Source organism: Acipenser ruthenus, chromosome 7 (assembly GCF_902713425.1).
Source record: "Acipenser ruthenus chromosome 7, fAciRut3.2 maternal haplotype, whole genome shotgun sequence".
In the NCBI taxonomy this organism is placed as follows: Eukaryota; Metazoa; Chordata; class Actinopteri; order Acipenseriformes; family Acipenseridae; genus Acipenser; species Acipenser ruthenus.
In genome coordinates this window covers 56,390,409-56,414,076 of record NC_081195.1, presented here as the reverse complement: position 1 = coordinate 56,414,076, position 23,668 = coordinate 56,390,409, and positions in this window count along the sequence as shown.

Here is a 23,668-nt window from a genome sequence, read left to right as displayed (position 1 = left end):
GGTTAGGGCTCTGGACTTTTGACCGGAGGGTCGTGGGTTCAATCCCAGGTGGAGGACACTGCTGCTGTACTTTCGAGCAAGGTACTTTACCTAGATTGCTCCAGTAAATACCCAACTGTATAAATGGGTAATTGTACGTAAAAATAACATGTAAAAAATAATGTAATTGTATGTAAAAATAATGTGATGTAATAATTGTAAGTCGCCCTGGATAAGGGTGTCTGCTAAGAAATAAATAATAACACATTGTTACTCCAAGACAGCTCTACAGAGCATTGTCAGATTCACTTCCATTTATGAAAGCTACCACTTTAGACACTGTTTTCATTTGAAAGACACAACAAGGTCAACCAAGTGCTATGCTCCTGTTTCTGAATAAATAAATCCAGTTATGGGGTATAGTCAACAGATCTAAATGTCCGTGGCTCTATACTGCCACTGGTTAAATAATTAATACACTGCCCAAGGGTATGATAATCCAGCTCCAACAGTGCAACCTTCAAGAAGGTTAATATTTTAATGATTTAAATGCTATCAGTACTTAGATCTGATGTTTAGCTCAACCGAATAAACACCCGTATATCTATAACCTTCTGCTAATAACAAAAGTTAGAAGTATTAAATGCAGATTTGTTCAACTGGAAATAGATTTTGAATGAGTACGTTTGGATGCATGCATGTATATACTGTATTCATTTATTCAAACAGTGTTTTTATATTGAACAGTATCATTTATGTAATACCATTAAATAAATAGAGATTATTCTATGAAGGTTCATTAAATGCCATAGTTTTTGCACTGGTAAGGATGGCTCAATAAAACACTGAAGGTATATTTATAGCCATCATTGTGAATGTATATCACACATGCATTTTATAGTCTCTATAATTAAACTACACATTTCAAAGGGTGGTAATGGTGAATCGTTTGCTGCTACGAGGATTTGGAGAGATGAGTCATGATGTCATACTCTGAGGATCCGCCCAGCAGTGTGGAGTAGTGGTTAGGCCTCTGGACTCTTGACCAGAGGGTTGTGGGTTCAATCCCAGGTGGGGGACACTGCTGCTGTACCCTTGAGCAAGGTACTTTACCTAGATTGCTCCAGTAAAAACCCAACTGTATAAATGGGTAATTGTATGTAAAAATAATGTGATATCTAGTAACAATTGTAAGTCGCCCTGGATAAGGGTGTCGGGTAAAAAATAAATAATAATAATAATAAACGATTTTGAGTTTTTTTTGTAATTCTAATTTTCAATTATACACTCATGTAACCCAAGTCATGAATCATTTTTGACACACTGGATAAAATAAACTTCTGACACTTATTCTGATTTGGCAGCTTGATTGCATATTATTATCCCCATGACAACACAAATAAAATAATGCTTAAAAATATTTGTAAATGTTTGTGCACTATAACAGTGCAATAACCTAACCTTACGTGAACTGATGAGCATACTACTGTATGCATTGTACTTAATTAAATTACTGTATAATTTAATATTTAATTACAAGAAAAATGGATGAGTTAAGACTATATAAATACAATAACTAAAGTTATTGTCTGGGTTTCTCAGCTATACATGTGGTATAATAGATAGTAACACATAATAATCATTGTTTTCATATTCAATAGGGCATCGGTGGGGCTAAAATGTTATATCTGAGAAAGAAAGCACAGAGAAAACACCAGTGGGTATTATTTTGTTTGTTAGCAGTTGACACTAGAGATGTTTCTTAAAATATAGTTAAATATTAAGTATTTTATTAGTACTATAGCTCTAATTTAGTTTCTTTCATTGCTGCAAATCCGATGCACCAGGAAAACATCTTTACAATGCCTCTCATAATGTACAGTATTTACTACCATGCTGATCACTGTTGCCAAAGCAATATTGACATTAATTTGCTATCAATCTAAAAGCATCTACATGTGCACTCTGAAAATTGTGTATCCGAATGAATATTGAGTCTATTATCACAGACAGGCTAAATGGACTGTGTGGAACTGATACACAGCAACTGCAGTCTTGCTTCACAGCCAAATGCTAACATGAAAAGCTATCCTAAATGCAGTATTTGTAAACATCTTAAGTATTGCGTTCAATAAAAACATGATTTCTTACTACCAGCTGTTTCAGTTTCTCAATCCATGGCATGGATCCATGACATAATTGACCTTAGGCAGCATGCTCCTCAGTTCTTTATTACACTGCCTTTGGTCAATTATACCGTGATACAGTATTAGACATAGGTCTTTAAGTACTGTATTCCTTTGAATTTAAGACACCCTCGAATTTAAGACACAACCCAAAATTCCCACCCTCAATTTGAAGAAAAAATAAAACATCAAATATGCATTTACAAAGATACAACCTCAATTATGCATATGGAGGCAGTTTGTGGCTATCCTGTATCCCAGTATTTTCTGGATGGAAGTGTATATTTACAAACCATTTTATGTCAAGTAAGTATATATGAAATTGTATTGCCAGTATTGAAATAAATAGTGTATGTTATTCATTATTATTACAGAGAGAACAGTACTTACATTATATATTTGTATTATTCTGTATGGAATCCATTAGAAATGGATGTCTCTGATGGCTTTTCCATGTGCAATGACATTAAATGTAAATTTTATGAAGCAGTTGTGTTGTTTGTTTTTGTAACTGCACAATATTCTAAAAGGGCATTCAGCCCATGAATGCTCACCAGTTCCCACAATCTTCATCTTCAAAATTGAAAGCAGGATTCTTCGTGTGGTCTTAGCAGTGCAATTTACAACCTCACCATTACCACCCTTGATTTGTACTTCACACTTTTTACTACATAGCCAAGCTTTCTGTTTGTTGTTAGCAACTGCAACGCCAAGGACTGTCTCTTAACAGCGTGTTCTAGTTTAGTACCCTTTGATATTTCAGTCCTTCATTTTTGTTATCAGCATGCAACACATTTGTTAACATTTAGTTTGCTGGGTAGATTTGTGACTGCCATTTTATAAGCTTGCTTGGTCATCAATGCAGATAAGAAAGTGCAAGACTCCTAGCACACTTTGTTTTGTTAAAAAAAAAAAAAAAGTGAATTTCCGGGTAAATGTATGTATATATTTGTCAAAGTTGGGAGGTTGGTCAATCAGGATCTACCTTTTCTGAATTCATTTTGGTTTACAAGTCAGCCGACCGCTTTTTTTCACACTGCAGACTCACCATGTAGCCACCTTGGAGCTACAGCGTTGGAGGACAATGCAGCTGCTGGCAGCTTACAGGCAAGCCTGCAGGCGCCCGGCCAGACTACAGGGGTCGCTGGTGCGCGGAACCAAGGACACCCTGGCCAACCTACCCCCCCCCCCCCCCCAGCCACCCGCCACCCGCCACCTGCTCGGCCAATTGTGAGCTGCCCCCTGGGAACTCCCGTCCATGGTCGGCAATGGAATAGCCTGGACTCGAATCGGCGACGTCCATGCTAAAGGGCGCATCCTACACTCCACAAGGAATGCCTTTACCGGATGCGCCACTCGGGAGCTCCTTCACTTCCTTTTTTAGCTTAATTATTGAGCTTATTGCTTCATTTAAATTGTTTTCTTTATGTTAAGTTTTCAGGGTATTTTGTTATTGCATGTATTTTTGTTTTTCACTGTTTGAATGCAACTGTCATTTCAACCATTTTTATTTTACACAACAGTACTCACATGTTTGGTCACCATCATAACTGTTGCATGAAACCGGAGTGTAATAACCCACACCTCTTCACTTAAGCATTTCTATATCAGCTGACAAGTTTTCAGCTGATATCCTATCACGCCTTTTTTCTTAATTGTGTACAACCTCTATACATGAACCCCCAATATCTCTCACAAGCACCTGGGTACATATTTTTTACGATATTACAACAAAAGGAATATGCTTTTTTTTGGTACATATGTAGAGCTTTATGTACTATATATCAGTACAATAATACGAGAAAATTGACTGAATGATAATACCCGAAAATAATCTTAATATTTTTAACAAGCCGACGCAAATATAGTATTATGCGGTGGATTGCGCCGATTGCCAGCTTATTTTGAAAACCCTGCATTCATTGTCGCTATTTTTGCTTTGAAAATAATCGGTTATTTTTTTCATTTTAACGTTTTAGCCTCTCGAAGTGCCTAACACAGAAAACCCGCCCCTTCAACTCTCTGATTGGTTATATGTTGGGTCAAGATGTAACACAGCTGTCATGTGGTGCCAAGATTTTTTTTTTTTCACCCAGCAACGTGCAAGTGATCTCGTCGGCTAGAAGCACAATCAATCCTTATTGTCCTTACAACCTTATTTTCAATAAAATGCACAGTACTTTTAAATGCATAATACTTTTAATTGTTTAAGTGTTATTGTTAAATGAGTACTACAAATCTTTTCATGGTATGCCCTTTACAAATTGCATTTCAATATTAGGGTCCAATTATAGCATTGGCTTTATTGTACTGTTTTAATAGTTTCTGCTTGTCTTGTATGACTTTATAAAGCTGCATGAATACTTCAACAAGACTGTGTGTGAATATGAAGACACTGCATTTAATGTAATCTTTAGTAATGAAATTCGATATGAAAGCTGTGACTTGACCTTTAATTGGTACTGAAATCATTTTCAATTACTACCAGTAATGGAAATTGTGTTTTGGATATTTTAGCAAATGGAAAATATCAAAGTACCATCTATTCTATATAACGGGAATCATTATCATTTTGCCTCTATTACAAAAATCATTGTCTGTCCTCTCTGGTACAGATCCAAGGAAACCACTGGCAATTAATTCAAAATGTTGACAAAGTCACTGCATATCTAAAACAGAAAAGTAATATTAACTACATTAATATTGACTATAAAGTATTTTAAATAATTTAGTTTGATAGGCATTTTGCAATGTTGAAAAAAAAAAATAGTCTCTCATGTTATAGCAAGAGCCGATCTGTTCTTCTTAAAGGTCAGTTGTTATTCATTTCTGCTCACACAGCATTTTTTTTTTATTCACAGGATGTTAATTTCATGAACAGTATCACCTCTTTTTTTTACGTTCATTTAATGGCAGGTAACAGCTAATTGAAAATGAAGCATCCTTTTCCCCTGGTGCAATTATGGCTGCATATTAAAGAAAGATGAAATAATGCAGCTCTTTTCCAGGCTAAGAAAAATAGGTCACGTATAATGTATTGAAAATTTGTAAGTGAGTTGAGATCCCTTTGAAGTTGTCCAAGAAACTACTGCTATGTGAGAGAAGTCATTGTTCATTCAGGCCTGAAATGGTTATCACTTACCTTGATGTTTTTAAATCACGTAGGGGGAAATCTCAGGGGAAAAAAATTGTAATAATGTGACAGCATTATAGCTTCACAGGTTTTTAACCACTGGTTTATGTGTAATTTGTTATACATTTTCTTAAGAGAAGACAGCTGTACCATCATATAATGTATTAAAACATATTGCAAAACTTAATCCTTCACTCCCCCTCAGGGCTCCCAGGTTGATGACTTTAACCAAATGGTCTTGGTAGAAACTGGTAAAACAGGCCATTGACATCCTTGTAAAATAATTATTCTAAATGTTCAGTTTATTTTAGATATGTTTATTATTGAGAATAAAAGTGTTAAACATTTTGTAATTTATTTTGCTGCTTCCTATGGATATATATATATATATATATATATATATATATATATATATATATATATATATATATATATATATATATATATTAAATTAGGCCTCTTCACTGTTTTATTGTTCAAATTCAGAATTGAAAAATTCAACCTCTAACTTTTAAAACTGAGTCTCATCAAAATAATGATAACAATAAAACAAAAAAAGAATATGAAGATGGTTATTTTTAATCTGTCAATTCACAAAGCCTTTTCTGGAATATGCAGTAGCAGAGTACTTAGCCTCAGTACATTACAGGTTACACTAATTATTTAGCCATTACAATATTAATAATTCCATATAATCAAGACAGAGAGATACCATCTAAGCCTTAGGATCAAAACATAGTGGAAACAAGACGCCATTTTAGTTCTTAACTGCTCAAAAGGTGATGCATCCCTGCTTCGAAAAGGGAGTCAGTAACTTCAAACATTTCTCAAGATATTTTTTTTTTATCAAATTAACAGAACACACTCTCTTAACAACCCAGTACAAAGAGTAGCACACTAGTAACAAGGTAATTGGGGTATAAAACTAAAAACAAGAAAGGACATTCTTGTAGGTAATTGTGATGAAATGTAAATTATAGATTATATAAAAAGATTTACTTTTGCTTAAAGAGTGAAATCCTGAAATAGAGGACCTTCGCTCAACCAACCAACACCCACAGAGAAGTAAATTCAAGACATGAAAACTCTCAAATGAAATGGCAAAGATTTTCTCAGTCAAAATATATTTTTTTGTTTGAATAACACAAACAGGTAAAGATAGAAATTATCAAAAAGCTAAACTCTGTCCCACATTTGGAAACTGTTCAGTGGGACGCTCATCCCCGGGGGGTGGGGGGGTGTTATACACATCATACATATGATGGGAGGGGTCATATGCAAAAAACACTCTCATATAATAATAGACGTATCCCCTCAACTCAACACCACACGACCAGCATGACAGTTAACACAATGAAGCGTTCTTACCTTTGTATACCGGTAAGTTAGTGATCAGCAGATGTGTCAGCCGCACGAAGAGCACAGCGTGTGGTTTTCACTAACTCTGCTGTGCAGAATAAATTAATTTTTTTCTATGTGTAAATATCGGGACTTTCTTCCTATGCATCGGGACGCGGGATATTTGCTAGGAAATCAGGACTGTCCCGACCATATAGGGACTGTTGGCATGTATGCAATGACATCTTTTATGCAAGGTTGAATGTTCAGTCATCATTACTTACATTTTGGCAATACAGCTCATAAGCTATATACTACTATTAGATATTAAAATATATTGTACTGTAAATACAAATAAAAAAGCTAGACAGTTTGTTACTGAAATTCTTGAACATATATAAATCACTTACATATCAAACTTCACGCTGAGCTCTTGAATCAAAAAGGGTACACATATTTTGTTAGATTATTATAAATCTGATACTATTTTCAAGAAGTTTTTTCTATTATTTTTTTTTCAAATTTGGAATCACAAATTATTTTTTTTCATTTTCTTCCCAATTGGGAAAGCCCAATTATTTTTTTTTATTTCAACCCGGCTCACCGCTGCCACCCTCACGCTGACTCGAGAGAGATGAAGACGGACACACGCGTCCTCCAAAATGTGTGCTGTCAGTCGTCTGCTTCTTTTCACTTTGCAGGCCCATGATGCAGCCACCTCAGAGCTACAGTGTCGGAGGACCACGCAGCTCTGGGCAACTTACAGGCAGGCCTTCAGGCACCCGGCCAGTCTACAGGGGTCGTGATGCGTGGTGAGCCGAGGACACCATTACCGACCTAAGCCCTCCCCACCCGGGCGGTGCTCAGCCAATTGTGCGCCACCCCCTGGGATCTCCCATCCACTGTCGGCAGTGGAATAGCCTGGACTCGAACTGGCGATCTCCAGTATATCCTTTAATACATTAAATAATTAAAAACTAGAAACCTATACTATGTCCATGGCAGTGGTGCCATTTTATCTCTGCAGTAAAATATATACTGAGAGGTTAGTTTTCCTACATAACAGTAACTAAAGATGTGCATTAAATTAAATAGACAGTGTGTTCAGAGGGAAGACAGGTGTTGAGATTAGTATGGCCACCTCCAAACTGACCTTTTCTTTTGACACTATCTGTTATGTTCATTAAGATCAATGTTGCAGATACTGCACAGCTTAAGGAGGGAAGCTCAATTGGAACGCTCTCACTGTTTGACCATCTTTAGTAAAAACTGACATCTGTGTTCCTATTTTCATCAAAGACAACATTTTGCCAGAACATTCAAGAAACATGTTGAATTACAATATACTGAGTAAATAGACATTACAAATTACATTATATATCTGCAATGCAGAAATCCTATTGCATTCCCTATTCATGATCACCCACCCTTATTCTTTGCTTTAAAAGCTTATAATTCTAATTATCTTGTGTGCATTTCCCTTTTGCTACTCTGTGATGAGACAATTACATTCAGTGCTAGCTGGTTCTTCTTAAGTGCTCTTTATTATGCAGACTAATGCTTACTGTGAACTACGCTTAATACCCACATACCTATTGGATTAACCAAGAGCAAAACATAAAATTTACATTAAAAGATAAATAACCTGATGTCAAAGTAAGGTCATACTTTACACAAGGGAAACACAACACTCCATGAAAACACAGAATCAATCATCTAAAACGTTTTTGATTCAGAGCGATGCAAGGGTTCCAATAATGGAGGTTTTATTTATTTTCTCAATCCGAACACAGCGTAGTTTACACAAAACAAAAGCATATGCAAGGAGTGTATCTTATTACTGCTCTTTCTCTCGCTTTTCCTGTTTATCCCTTTTTGTCACAAGTCTGTCTTTGGCAAACACAATAGTCCAAAACAAAACTTAAAAGGTGCAGTCCTCCAAATCCGAACTGATAAATAAACATAAATATTTCAGTCTTACATTAACATGGCATCCAAGAAAAGCATTGTGAGTAATGCTTTTCTCATAGTGATTTAATTGTGTACTTTGCACCTTATGCATTTTGGAGTGCACATGCTTTTTCTTAGTAAATCTACTTCATTAAAATATATATATATATATTATTTTTTACGGTTTTCAGTCTGTTTTCTGGGGTACATCGTTCACAATACTTTAGTTATTTGTTTATTTTAAAATAAAGGCTACTTACTTTATCTTTTTGGTAAGAAACTATATCTGCGTAATAACTGTAGATAAAGCATTCCGTATTGGAAACCACACGGTTATTATTATGAAGAGTTATAACTGACATTAAGGATGTTGTTATGCTATTTTCTTTCCGATTTAGTGCAGATAGTGCCGCGCCTGTGGATGGAGAGTGTTTTTTGACAACAACAAAACCTTCTAAATGTTTATATTTTAGAAGACAACTTTGGTAAATTAACATTTTCAAAATAAACCATATTCAGAGCTCTACTGGGCTACTGAGCCTCATTTTAAAACATTGTTTTGATTGTTTAGATAATAACAGTCAAGTAAAATTATAGTTCAATCAAATCAGAAAGACATAAAGAAACCGCAATGAGAGCCCATTAAAAAAAAAAATCACAATTTAGATTTAGAGCAACAAGGCTTGCTGCTGTGGCATTGAGAATTGCACTGAGCGCTGTTATGCACACAGAAGCACTTCTTGGTTTGACAAAACTTGTTGCACTTCCAAGACATGAAGCCTTGGAGGATGCTGTAGATGAGGCGTATGAGAGGAAGAAACTGTGGTATGCTCAACTAGCCACTGAAGCGGAACAGCGAGGATGGAGAGTTCGGGTTTACCCAGTGGAAGTGGGTTGTCGAGGATTTGTGGCACACTCTACAACCCGGTTTCTCAGAGACGTCGGATTCAGTGGCCAAGAGTTGCGTCGCACAGTGAAGAACTTATCTGAAGCAGCAGAGAGGAGCGGCAACTGGCTGTGGTTGAGACGGAAAGATTCTGGCTGGGGATCTCAAGCACAATAGAAAGAAATAAACGCTGATGTACAGGTAAGTAAGCTGGGCTGAGTTGAGTGGGGGACGGAGGGGGGTGATGCTGGGACGCCAGAATCACCGTCGAGCCCTCTTGAGGTGTCGTGGGCTAGTCGACGAAACACTGAGGATGGAAGGTGCCCACTTGAAAACCCCACAGATGTACCCTACTTAGCTCAATCCAGACGGTTGTCATGCTGATGCGCTGGGGAGGCCGCACTGTGGTTGATCCCCGGAGCCAGCATCGCAGCTGTTGTGTGTGCTGATGCGCCAGGGAGGCAAAATAAGCTGATCCCTGGAGCCAGCATTACACTTCAGCCATTAACACCAGACAGAAGGATATCTACATCATCATATGGAAGGAAACGTAAATGGATGGAGACACATATGGATCACATTAGTTTACTGTAAAGCTACGTCTTAGTTGGTGCTTATCTTGGCGAGAGCCGAGTTCAAATCAGCATGAAGTTTTAACATCTACTCTCGTGTAATGGAAATCATGTGTCTGGATGATAGATTTAAATCATATCTGGGATGTGGATGGAATAATGCGACTAACCATTTTTGAGTGCCTTTATTCAATTGCACCAGTAAAACATGGCTATAATGACATGTTTTATTGGATATAATGCTTACTGTATTAATGCTATATATACTAATTTAAAAGCTGACACAAACTGTAGTTAGTAAGATGAAGAGGCAAAGAAACAACTCCATATATGGAACTAGTTGTATAGTTCTATTGTAAGAAATGTGGGGAGTGTACTCTGCATGAACAACTTAAAAAGAGGCTGTAACGAAGCAGTCTTTGTGTTTTTGCTTTTTTGCCTGAAGCTGTACCCGGCGCGCTGCGCAATGCAGTTCTATTATTAAACAAAAAATAAATCTTGGAAGAACTAGTTCAGTGTTTTTTTGTGCAAGAAAGAATGCATACATAGATTGCCACTACAGAATTGACTGCATATACTATATACACTTTTTAGTTTTTTTGTAACCATTTTATTCAACGTGACAGGCTCATAAGATACATCATCTCATGTTGGTGAAGGTCCCACGAGGATGCCAGCCTGCATTCTGCATTTACATGAAGCTTAATAATAGCACTGCATATAATAATACAAAAATAAAAAAAATGCTACCGGTCCTGGATGATTGGGCCATGGAAGCAGTGAGGTTGGCGTAGACTTGTTTGACAATCCGTGCATTTTAGTTTTGATTAGTTGGGTTCTCCTAGAAAATGAGTCATGTGTTTGGCTTTGGTAAACTTGAGTTTTATGTTGGAAGATCAAAGGGTGAATACAGGGGCTGGTAGCAGAGGAACACAACAGAACTGTCTGGGGCCCAGACATCTGCCAATTGCAGGCAGGGATTAGAATAGGATCAGAAAGTAGCTGAACCAGCTGAAAGATACACTTAGGGAAAAGGGGTAAGTGATTATCTTATCCAATTGTAGCTGGGACCAGGCCACATAAAATAAATGGTACTGTCCTGCCAAGTGAAACGTAAAGAACAGCCATCTGTGCAGTATGTTATTTCTGTAGGCTTCCTTTCCCTGGATCCTGCTGTCCTATACTTCATACAGTAGTGTGAACGCAGCTATATGAAATACAGAAAATGACTCTGTGCTGGTAATAGGAGAGTGCAAAAAAGTGTACATTTATTCCTTCTACTTCATTTATTCAGTATGTTGCCTTTCATCTTTTGCATCTACTGGGAGGAGAAGGTAGGGTGTGTTTGATAAGAAATTGTGTTTGAAATAGGCAGGGTGCTGCACCCTGCTATGAGGCATAAGCAGAGAAACACAAACTGATCTAGGTTAAGATGCTTTACAAAGTGAAACAAAAAGTGATACATCTACACATCAAACGCCATCCCTCCAAATAATATGGCTTAATTTATTAATAATAATCAAAAATCTCAGATTTCAGATGATCCCAGCTGCACTTCGTACCTCTCAACACACCTGATATTGATACAACCCACGCCTCCTTCTCTGTTACTGTTACACAAGTAGTTCTGTCTAATATTATACTGAACCAGTTTTATTCAAACCATTTTAGGAACTATTAGTGATATAAAGAACTGCAATTCATTCAGTCAGAAGTAAAGACAGATCTTGCTGTGGCACTCAGCTGAGGTTGGGCGCATTTCTGCTACTCAATTGGGCCTCTTCTGTTGAAAATGTTTCTGATGTATTCACTAATTGTTGCTGGATAACCTGACCAAAACTTTATCTCAGTTGACAGGAAAGACAACTGGCAAAACACAAAGTACTCCAGAATTAAAATTTTCATTATAACATAAATTGAAAAAAAACTACCTATTGATTTAAAGTCATTGGAATCCGCTTTTACAAGGTAGTGTCTGGGCTCCTGACGCAGGGCATTATTTCTTTAGTCTGCAACAATTTACACTGATGTACTAACACAGTATATAAGACACATAAAGTCATATTGTCCTGTACACAAATTCTCAAAATAATACAAACCAATTTAGTTCAAATGAGTCAGAGAGCAGCAGTTACTCTGAATTGCAGATCCTCTGTTTCTTTACAGTTATAACAAACTTGTCCCCAACCTCATAGGGGTTCAGAGAGAAAAAGCCCTATGGTTATAATTTTAAAAATGTAAAATTACACTATTGACATCCTGCTGTTTTTAGTCTCATTAAAGTTATAGATCCATTTGCCTATTGCTCCAGTTTTCAGTATTGAGGAGCAATTTAATGTGACAATTACACAGGAAAATGTTTTTGATAGGCAGAGTTTGTTTTTTTTAAACACAATTACAGGTTTTGTTTTCTTACTGTGAAGAGTCATTGTGTGATTGTGTCATTAAAAAATATATATTGAAGTTGCTACACAGTCTTGGTAAACGGACAAATCATTTTTGAACATTTTATTGCCTTTTTAAAAAATATGTTCACTTAGAGCACATTCATTTATTTGTTACTTTTGCCAAATATCTTCACTCAAATATTTTATAAAATACTATTTTGTAATAGTGTTGGTCTACTGTAGAGAGTGCAGATTCCATTTTTTATGAGCACGAGTGCCTGGAATAAATAAAATGACCAGCTATTCAGAGGTACTGCAGCAATATCATTTCACTCTATTCTCTATAGTTAAATGTGTAAAAAAAAAAAAAAGTATATGGAGTATGGAGACTTGCTGCTTTAAATCTGAAAGCAGATTATCTGGTCTTAAAAAAGAGAAACAAATTAGGAACCATTCTGTCACAGGAAGGTTGCTTTCAAGATAAGTCATTCTGTCAAGGTACTCTAACCTTATGGTCAAAGAGATAAATTATCCAAGAAGTGCAGATAATGCAGCACATTAAAATCATTATAAAACAGCATATTTTATATGCAAGATTTAGAAGAATCGAGAGAAAATCAAAGTGTTCACTTTCAGAAACTGCAGTATGTTATGAAGGTGTGCTGAATTCCTTTGAACTTGAATGCATCATCTAAGCAGTATTGTGAATCTTTGAAAAATGCCTTTTAAGTAGTAAGGTAGTCAAATTCAAATCATTGTGTTTTTCCTTGTAACGATATTTGTGGGAATGCTGGCCTTTACTAGTCTGTAAAATGTATTGATATTTAAGATGAATGCATTGAAATGATCAAAGGTAAACCAACTGAACAAATATTCTAGTTATATTTACCAGTTAAATCACACACTTTTCACACAATACCTTTCTTTTCTGACTGACCACACAGGTCTCTTCATATGCCGCACACTCCCCTCAAACAAAAATTTCAGACCTGGTTTTATATTGGGACCAGGTGCGCCTCATTATTGGCGCAATAGCCGCCAGGTATTCTGGGAGATGTAATCCTGTATCACACCCCAAAACTAAATTTTTCCTCTCTCTGCCCATGTTTTTTTTTATCCCAGATTTTCTGCCCCAATTTAGAATGTCCAATTATGTTCCCTTACTGCAGCAATTTCCAACACAATTCAGGAGAACTGAAGTTCAGTGGGCGTCCTCCGATCCCACAGCTGAGCCAATTGCATCTTTGCAACCATGAACCACAGGCCTTTGGAGTTGTCTGATTGAGCTCACTGGGAACCTGGCCAGTAGTGCCCGCAGTAGTGCTATGAGGAGAAACAGTCCTTTATGGTTTTGCCTCCCTAACCCGCAAAAAACCAGAGCCCATACGAACACTGCTGACTTTGCACAGCCAGGATGCAAACCTAGGCCCTCACTTCAGATTTGAAATAGGGAATAAACCTAACCTTGCTCTTTTTACAGTGTGTGCACACTGATGCAGCACCCAGCCTTGTCCATATGTTGCTGTTTTCCCCCTTATCAGACACAACTGCACCAATTTTTGACCCTGATACTGCTGCTCATGGTGCTGATGTTGCTACATCTGTCCATATAAATAATTCAGAAAGAGGATATTTAGGCTGTAGAGTTAGGGGAAATACCTGTTTAATTCCTCCAGAGATGCAGTTACTAATGCATATGATCCAAGGTCATAGTGTGTTACTGTATTTCACTGGGGAATCCTGACATAAAACACCAAAAAAATGTCAAAACCAGCAGCCATTTTTGAGTGCCGTTAGGCACAAGCAACTGAATTATTTGAACACCGATTCAACACTGGTGAGTTGTTTATCTCACTTAAAACATTTACAATTCAAGTGCTAATATATATCAAATAAAAAAAATGCAGTGTTTTTTTTTTTTTTGGTAAACGATTAATTCAAATACCAAAATATTATACAAAAATATTTTAAACAATACAATAACAACAGAATTATATCTTCACTTGATTACATTAACAAAACCAAACTGCCATTTATTTAGTATTTGTTTATGGCTGTTAGTAAGTGTTGACACCATGAATATAAGTTAGGGGGCTGTAAACAGAGGGCTCTTCACACACACACAACCCCGCTGGGATCTGAGTAAGAGAATGCATAGCATGAGACATCATTAAAGCACCAGCATCTCTCTCTCTCTCTCTCTCTCTCTCTCTCTCTCTCTCTCTCTCTCTCTCTCTCTCTCTCTCTCTCTCTCTCTCTCTCTCTCTCTCTCTCTCTCTCTCTCTCTCTCTCGAAAGTCATTTTTTATGTTTTACTTCACACAATAGCCCTGTAAGTGTGTTCATTATTGTTTGTGAAATTCAGTACAAAGCAGGTACTGGTTATGTGTATAACTGCAAGGTTTAATTTGAAAGCATGTTATACCAAAAAAAGTGGATGCTGACTACCGAATAGTATGTAGTAAGCTTTGCAAATCTCTTCATCGTGTTATCAAACATGGGATGACAGTTTTTTCAGAGCCTGTTATATTTTTCCATTGATGAAAGCTACAAATATTCTATAAATATATATATTTTCACTGTCAAGAAAATGAAGGCTTTTATTGCTCACAGAAGGATTTATTTTTCTACAAAAAAATACAATATTTATTTTTTCTGAAGCTACTTAAAAAGACAAAGAAACCATTAGTATATTTCAACATTAATAAGCATATAATTGTACAATACTGTGATGCAGCATGATTTGACATTTGATAAACAGTTATTTTGACTATACACATTTTAAAAACACTTATTTTGGTACTTTTTCTGTTATGACTCCTTTTGCTCAAGGCTGCGAGTATTCCAAGGGATTGCTGAAAAATGCAGAGAAAATCAAATCGGCAACAAAAATAGAAGAGAGCTAGATAGAGTGCCTTTGATCCCTGCACTTTCAGTCCAGTGCGATGCTGCAGTAGAGAGCCTGTCATTCTATCTTCTGTCATTTGCTTCTATATTTTTGCTGAGTATCCATGTTTGAAGGTAGAACACTGCAGCTGGTTGTCCAAGAACAAAAATGAAATAAACGGTGTTTTTTTTTTTTTTCTGCAGAGGATGTGACGGTAAAACACAAAACACAGTGCTTGACAAAAATATTTTATACATAGGTTGTTAAAGCTTATCCAGATCTTTGCAATTTATAGAATGTCTCCATAAATGTGTATCTTCTTCATTAAAATACAGGCAATTGTACCTCTAGTTTATATTATACAGTGGCGTACTTTATAGATACCATGTTTTCCAAATTTAACATTGAATTAAATGCAATTAGGTCAACATTTAAGCTGTATTGACTGATACAGTCAAGTGCTTAAAAATCTTGCACAGCAGAACATCTGCTAGAAACTGCATGAAGTGTGTGTTTGAATGCAGATGTGAGAAGAACCTCCTAATCACCTACAAAATGTGAAACTCTCAATTCAAATGAATTGCACAATTTTGAAAAGGGAATAAAACACTGTTTGTTAATTAAATAAAATCACCCCCTAATACTGTAGTGCTTCAGCAAACACATTTAAATCAGTTTATGTTACACATGTTTATATTATTTCCAGGAGCTGTGCTCGCATTCATTAAAGAATTTTTGAACTCCATTTCCATATTATATCTCTGGGTTATGGGCACGTGTATGAGATGCATAAAAATGGTTACATTTACTTTAAGGGTGACCTGGTTCTGTTCATGTCAGCATATACAGCACAAGATTACACTGCACACATAATGTTATTACTTTTGTTTTCTGTCGATGGATACAATTAGGTAAAGCATTTGTAATACAATACTTTTTCTTTTTTAGAGCTTTAGGCTTACTGACCTCTTTTCTGCCCTCTGGTGTTTATTTCTTTAATACCACTTTGTTTTGTTCAATATGGTTTGCAATGAATTAGCCATGCACTGAAACCCATTTATTTTTTAGTTTAATATTTTCTCCAATAAAAGACACAATAAGTCTGAAATGATGTAAGTACTGAAGACAAAATTAAACATATCAAACACACACAACTATCATTTACATGTATACTGTGTAGATTGTAATAAGTGTCCGTGCTAGAAATACAATTATCATTATCTATTGTATAAATTAACCCACTGACCTCATACAAACTATAAACATGTTTATCAAACATTCCACTCATTTTGTATATTTTGTAACCTAATTTATTCCTCACCTTATAAGAAAGTCTGTGACTTTAAAACTTTTTTTTTTTTTGCTTTCAGCATTTTAAACTCAATAGCAATAATGTAAATCCACGGAATAATGATGAGTTATTATACAAGTATAAACCTTTGTGGGCTACCCCCTTTATCATTAAAGATTGGCCTCTGTATTTAAAACATATTACTTTTGCATCAGGTTGGTAGCAACCTCTTTGCATCAACATGTATGTCTTAAAGAACTCACTATTTTATATGGTTTAGATAATGAAAACACAGAAATTAACATTTTAAACACTTAATATTCTGCTGCATGGTTTTGCACTGCTTAGAGATATCCATTAGATGGCATCAGTAAGTTAACAGGTGCTTTGGTTCTAGTCCACTGCTCCACTACATACTAATGCCTTTCATTAAAAAAAAAAAAAAATCTGTCTGCATGAAAACAACATTTTTCTGCTCTACATAACATTAACATCCACTAGAAATATGTTAAGTAATTAAAAGCACAGCTGTTTTTTGAGGGGCTGTGGGGAGGGGGGTGGGGGTGTGCTTTTTATTTCACTTTAGCTCTGATTTTGTCTCATATGTCTCATATAGCTTTACTTTAGAAAGTGCTAAGTTTATTTTTTTTCCCCCATTTCAGATTTTTGTGTCATGTGCATAACATATGCTACAGCATATAAATTACATTGTATACTATCACCACAATACTGCCTGCACATTAGAAGTTCCTTGTCCTGCAGATACTCCTGCTGGTAGAGTCATGCTAATGCAGTAGCTGACTAATTAGAACTCCATGACAATTCTGAGAATGTGGAAGGAGATGTGGAAGTTTTCAAACACTCCAAGTTGACTTGTATGTTGTGCAGTGAAGAGATATAATTAAGACATGAAGGGGTTTATTCAGTTGATCTAAACAGTGGACAGAAATCCAAATAAGAGATTCACAAGCACTGTTTGAGTTGTTACTTTTTGTCTGACGGATAGGTACTTACTTGCTTCTTTTTATTCTTGTGACAGACGCATGTAACACTTAAGCAGTTCAAGAATGCCAAAGCGTTTGCCTAAGGGCATTTCACAAACTTTCAGCCTATCAAGGTGTTCGGTGTAAGCTATTTCCTCATGACAAAGATGATGTCACACACTTCCTTGTCATATAAATGAATGTCAATGAATGCATACTGACTATATGTAAAAATAGTGAGAATATAATATTATAATTTAGGCATGACTAAGAGCTAAGAAATCATTTATATGCTGGTAATCTTTAACATTCATTGTTACTCATATTAATATCGCTACCATGAGCCACACACACACACACACACACACATACTGTATATATATATATATATATATATATATATATATATATATATATATATATATATATATATATATTGAAGGGTTTTAGTCCTTCGGGTTCTTTTTCAGCACTTTAAATGACCCAGCCACACACAAAACTTGACTTGCGCTATTTTTTTAATAGTCACAAAAACCAAAATAAACAAAACAAACACTTAGCTCTTTTACGAGCACTAACTAACACACAGGTATACCCTGACTACAAGTGGGGCAGCTAGGCTGTTTCCCCACCAAACAGTAAATAAAACCACACAGGTTTAATACAACAAACTTTACCTCACGACTGCTAGAAGCAGAGCTCCTCTTTCTGCCTCCTTCTACTCAGCAGCCTAGAACAGACTGGCTGCTCTCCTTATAAACCCTGCACCTGGCTCTAATTTACAATCATCGCCAGGTGCAGGTGATAATTAACAATAAAACAATTAACAGAAAAACAATTAAACAATAAGCAAATTAACAAAATTTTCTGTTTTCTGCAGGGAGGCTATTAACCCCCTCCCTGCTGTGTTACACATCCTCCCCCTCAAGTGTGCAACACTGATCGGCCATTCCAAGGCCACCCCCTCCCCTAAAACACAACCACCCACCCTCGAGTCCACAAATGTCAATTTTCGCCCTCTTCCACGGGCGGACTTGAGGGTGGATCGGTCCACGTCCCAGCCCAGCCAGGTACGGACCACGCACCGGCGACGAGGGACCCCAACAGGCTGACAGGGGTGACTGGAGCGTAGGCCGGGGCATTGGAGGATGCAGCAGTGGACAGAGGTCTTCCCCTGGGAACCGGTGCAGTGATGTCCGATCACCCAGGGGAAGCGAAGCAGCTAACAGGGGGAGCAACAGCGACGTCTGGCAGCAGCCCAGCGACGTCTGGGTGCTCGGGGAGAGCGGAGCAGGGAACCAGGGGCAGAGCTGTGGCCAGTGTTGCAGACTCCTGGGCTCTAGGTCCAGCACAGGGAGGTCCAGGAAGGCCGGCAGGGTGTCCAGGAGCAAGGGGCGAGGGACCGGACGCAGCGACGCCGGACTGGAGAGTAGGGGTGGTGGTGATTATTTTCTCAACATAAATATTTATAAATAAAATATTAGTTAATATAACTATGTCAAATACATGATTTACAGCATTGTTTCATGTCTTTCTTACCTTTCTTACAAATTTCTCGGATGTCTTTTCTCTCCGCACTGCCAAAACTTCTCTGCCATTTAGACACTAAATGCCCCTATCAGTGACGTCACACGGGGAACAAAAACTATCAGGACATGAACATCAGTCCTTCCCCTATCCAATGATGTGTGTTTCAAGCTTGTGCTGCAAAGTACGGTGGCCCTGTAAGTCTTCAAAATGAAGTGCTTTTTATCGTGTTTACACGATCGCGGTCCTAGAAGCCTACTTCAGTATGATCATGTTAACACATTTCCGGTCCTTAAAGGAATAAAGATTAAATCAATCCATACATCAGTGTATCACCCACAAACAGATGATCTTGTTGAGAGGTTTAATTGCACCTTAAAGCATATGCTCAAGAAAGTAATTGGTAAGGACAGGAAGAACTGGAACACCCTGTTACCGTATTTCTTTTTTATGATACGGGAGGTTCCACAATCTTTTACGGGTTCTTCCCCTTTTGAGTTACTTTATGGGACACAGCCAAGAGGAATACTAGACATGGCAAGGGGAACTTGGGAGAGCCAAGTAGACACGGATAAGAATGTGGTATTGTGACGAGGTAACAGAGGGAATATATGTTAGTCTCCAGTTGAAAAGATCATTATTCCCTGAGCATTGAAATAGTGTTAGACAAACCAGGTAAAACAACCTGCAGTGCCAGTGAAATGACCATGAGAGAGAGGTCTCAGCGCAGCACCTGCGCTTAATAAGGTAACTATTGATATTGAATGGAATCATTTAAAGAGGAAATTGGTAAACAGGTGTGTGTATAAAAACACCTTTGTGGAGCGAATCACTAAGGGGTATAGTGGAGACAATGGTGTGTAATGGAGAACAATGGAGAAATGGGTGTAATGGAGACAATGACGTGTAAATAATGGTGTGTAAAAGGTGTGTTTGTTTGTGAAATAAAATCTGAACAGGGAAATGGCTTATCTGTCCTGTTATAGTTAGGGAACATATTTAAAGAAAAGCTTAGTTTAGTTCTCCGTGCAGAGATAGGGTTTTCTTTGTGTTTGTTTTGTAAATAGTTTGTATACATAAAACTTCTGGAAAACTTGAACCACTACTACAAATCATCTTTAATTCAGGGTCACCCACTCCTGAAGAGGTCCAACTTACCACTACCTAGATTCATACTGTATTTGTTTTAAGGGTTTATTTTCATGGGATTGCATTCTATACCATTATTTATTAACATTATTATTAGCCCCCCTTATACTGCTGAGTTACAAGCAAACAGCCAAAATATCTTTAACAGATAGAAAAGGAGAGCAGTGCTACCACTAATAAGATGTAAGAAATTGCATTTTAACTTTTATTTACTCCCCCTTTAAACTGAGCCAGAAATATAATAAGAGTTCCTAAATTGTAAACTTAGTGAGTGGGATTGTTTAAAAGCTTACTGGCCAAAACTATCAATGATGTTTACACTATATACTGTTTATCTATATATCTCTAACGATGTGTTCTGTATTTGTTGTGGTAGCCAAATTTTTGCCTTCGTAGAGAGGAGTCGGAACGCCAGAAGTACTGAACCAAAGGTAAGTTTTATTTATTACACAGTTCAGTTTTGTAATTGAAAACAATAAATCAAAACAAAAACCTGCCCACTGGGCACTAACTAAACTGTTCTTTTTCCCTGTCTAGCCCTGCTGAAGCTCGCCTCCACCAGGTAAAAATAAGTACAACACACGACAAACAGTAGGGTGGGGGTGACTGTGGTAATTATACCACAGTAATGGGAATTCCTATGGTGAGGGCTTGTCAAATGAATCTCAGTCCTGAGCTTCTTTGGAGCATTGAGGACAAGTATGCTTCTCCAGGTAAGTATTCCCCAGGGATCCGTACTCGTCTCAGGTTTTTGGCTTTCTCTTTCCACAGGTATTGCCTTTTGCTGTTTCTAGAGTTGGCCACCAGGGTTTCCCACACAGCGAATCCAGAGGACCTGAAGAGGATGCTCTCACACACAAGGTTAGTATCACTAACTACTGCACAACAGTATTTAATTTCCACGTTTTCCTTATTACCATTTCCTTTGCTTACAGGACAGCACCCTCTTGTGGAAGCCCAGCAGTCCAATGGCCTCTGGTCCTTAGGCCCTGCAGCCCTTTGAAATGTTTGTCACAATATTTAAAAGTATTGAAATCAACCCCTTGACTTCTGTTCCTTTGTATTTTGACTACAGTGTCCTCTTTTTAAAATAACACAGTCCTTTATAGGGTAGTACACTGTTCTTGCAGCCCTGGGTTTATCGCTTATTTACATCACAGTAACAAATTGAATCCTTTTTCACTGATTAAATGTGCACAAAGTATTAGCAGTGGATTAAACAGGTTATTTCCTCCAAGTATAACCAATAAAAAAGTGCAGTTACTGCGGGTGCAGCTTAAAAGTAAACTAGGCCCATTTGTTTATCTCAGTGCACCTTCCTTCAGGTCTGAATGCTACTGAGTATTAATAATACAGTCCATGTAATCAAATTGGCTCTTTCCATAACACAATATCCACTGCAGTATTAACGTTCTTTTAGCAAACACACTTGGTTTAATACACCAAGTAAACAAAGCACAAGTGTAGGTGTACTCGTGGTTTGGGTGTAGCGTTTTCTCAGCTACTTCAAATCCAGAAGGAGTCCTTCGTTCCTGGATAAGGTAGATGTATTGTTGTATTTTTGATTCAGCAGAAGCCTCACTTTTTGTCCTGCTGTTCCATACAATATCTGTTTGTTCTAGTAAGTAAGTTACACACACACGGAATCCTTTGTCTGTACCACATACTTTCTTTGTCATTAAAGATTCACAAGCAACACTGTCTTCTTTCCATGTTGCACTTCTCTCCTTACATTTGCCTTGGTTTGGTTTGGTTAGGTTTAGTTTGCATTTCTCATCTCTACACTCAACCCCTGACTAATTTACTGGGTCCTTTTTATACCAGTCTGGAAGTCAATTAGCTCCCTTTCCTTCCTGCTAGCTAGCATATATATATATATATATATATATATATATATATATATATATATATATATATATATAACATTTTGTTGCAGAAGGAGATAAGCATGCTAAGTTACCATCATTAGCATTGAAATCCCATTTCAAACATGTCTTAACTTAGTAGAAGAAAAGCTAAACAATACACTACATGTATGTGAGTTATCTTGTCTTCAGAATGCACCTGTCATCATAATATGGCAGTGGACATTTTTGAGGTGTTATAAAGAGTAAATTCTAGTTTGATTTGTGGGTTTATTACCAGTCTCAAAATGTACTATCAATGAATTCAGTGGTTTGCAATAATGACTTTCTGTCGTAATTGCTTCTTTTGTTGATAGCATGTGCTGTTGTATTTCTTTCCATTGTGTGACACATGAAGAACTATCATACAGCAGAGCTTTCTATACACTATACAATTAAAATAAAGACTTATTTTACCCTGTCAGTTGATTGTTCGTCTTTGTGTTCCTTGTGACCATCTAGCACCAGCACCTTGATTCCTTCAGTCATTCCATTCCAAGAAATTCCATGGCTTTTTACAATGCATGTAATTTTTTAATGTCATGGCAACAGGTATAGGCAACAAAAGATCCTTATGATTGGTTAGTAGACATTCTCCATGAAAGATATAAAGGTAACCTTGAGCAATGTATATTCCTTATATATAGTTAGCAAAAAAAACCAAAACATTGAACCTGAAAAGGAAAAATCAGTTCTACTTTATAATTCAATTGAATGCCAAAAGAATACAGTGCTAGAAGTAACAAAATACAAAAGAATTCTGTGCTGTACATAACAAAATACACAAGTGCTGTACCAATCAAAGAGGAATGGATAAATGTGGAATTAATAAAGAGTAATTCACAAAATGCAAAACACGGTAGGGTCTGTTCATAAAAGTAGTTGCTGATTGTCCTAGTTTATGAATGGGCACATAGTCGTCCAAGAATGAAATTTGTCTCCTTTTGATGACCTATAAATGTTCCCTGAGGCCCCTCAGTAACTATTGAAAACTTAGTCTAAAGCAGGGAACATGTTAATCTTGACTAATTAAGTCAATAATTGGTTCAATTAAGTACCTGAGAGCTTGGTTGAAACGAAAACCACAAGACCCTGTAGCTCTCCAGGACTAGAGTTGGAGACCCCTGGTCTAAAGGGATCTACTGGCAGCAATATAGAGGTACATGCAAGCACGCCAAAGAGGTAAAGGAAGGGGCATTTTCAGGTACATGAAAATGTGTTACTGATTGAAGAAGTTTAGAAAAATGTGACGGGGTGCCCACCACTTGTTTATATTTATTTATGTATGATTATTATTTTAATTTGTATTATCATTGTTATTATTGTTATTATTGATGTTTGTGTGCGGGCGGAAAAGCAAGCTGTATAATGTCTAGTTGGATGGATGGGGTTAAATCCCCATCTCTATAAATCTCGTGGGAATGTGACTGGAGCCTTAATAAGGTAATTATTTGATTAATAGGTAAATAAGGCTCCAGCCACAGAATATAAAAGGAC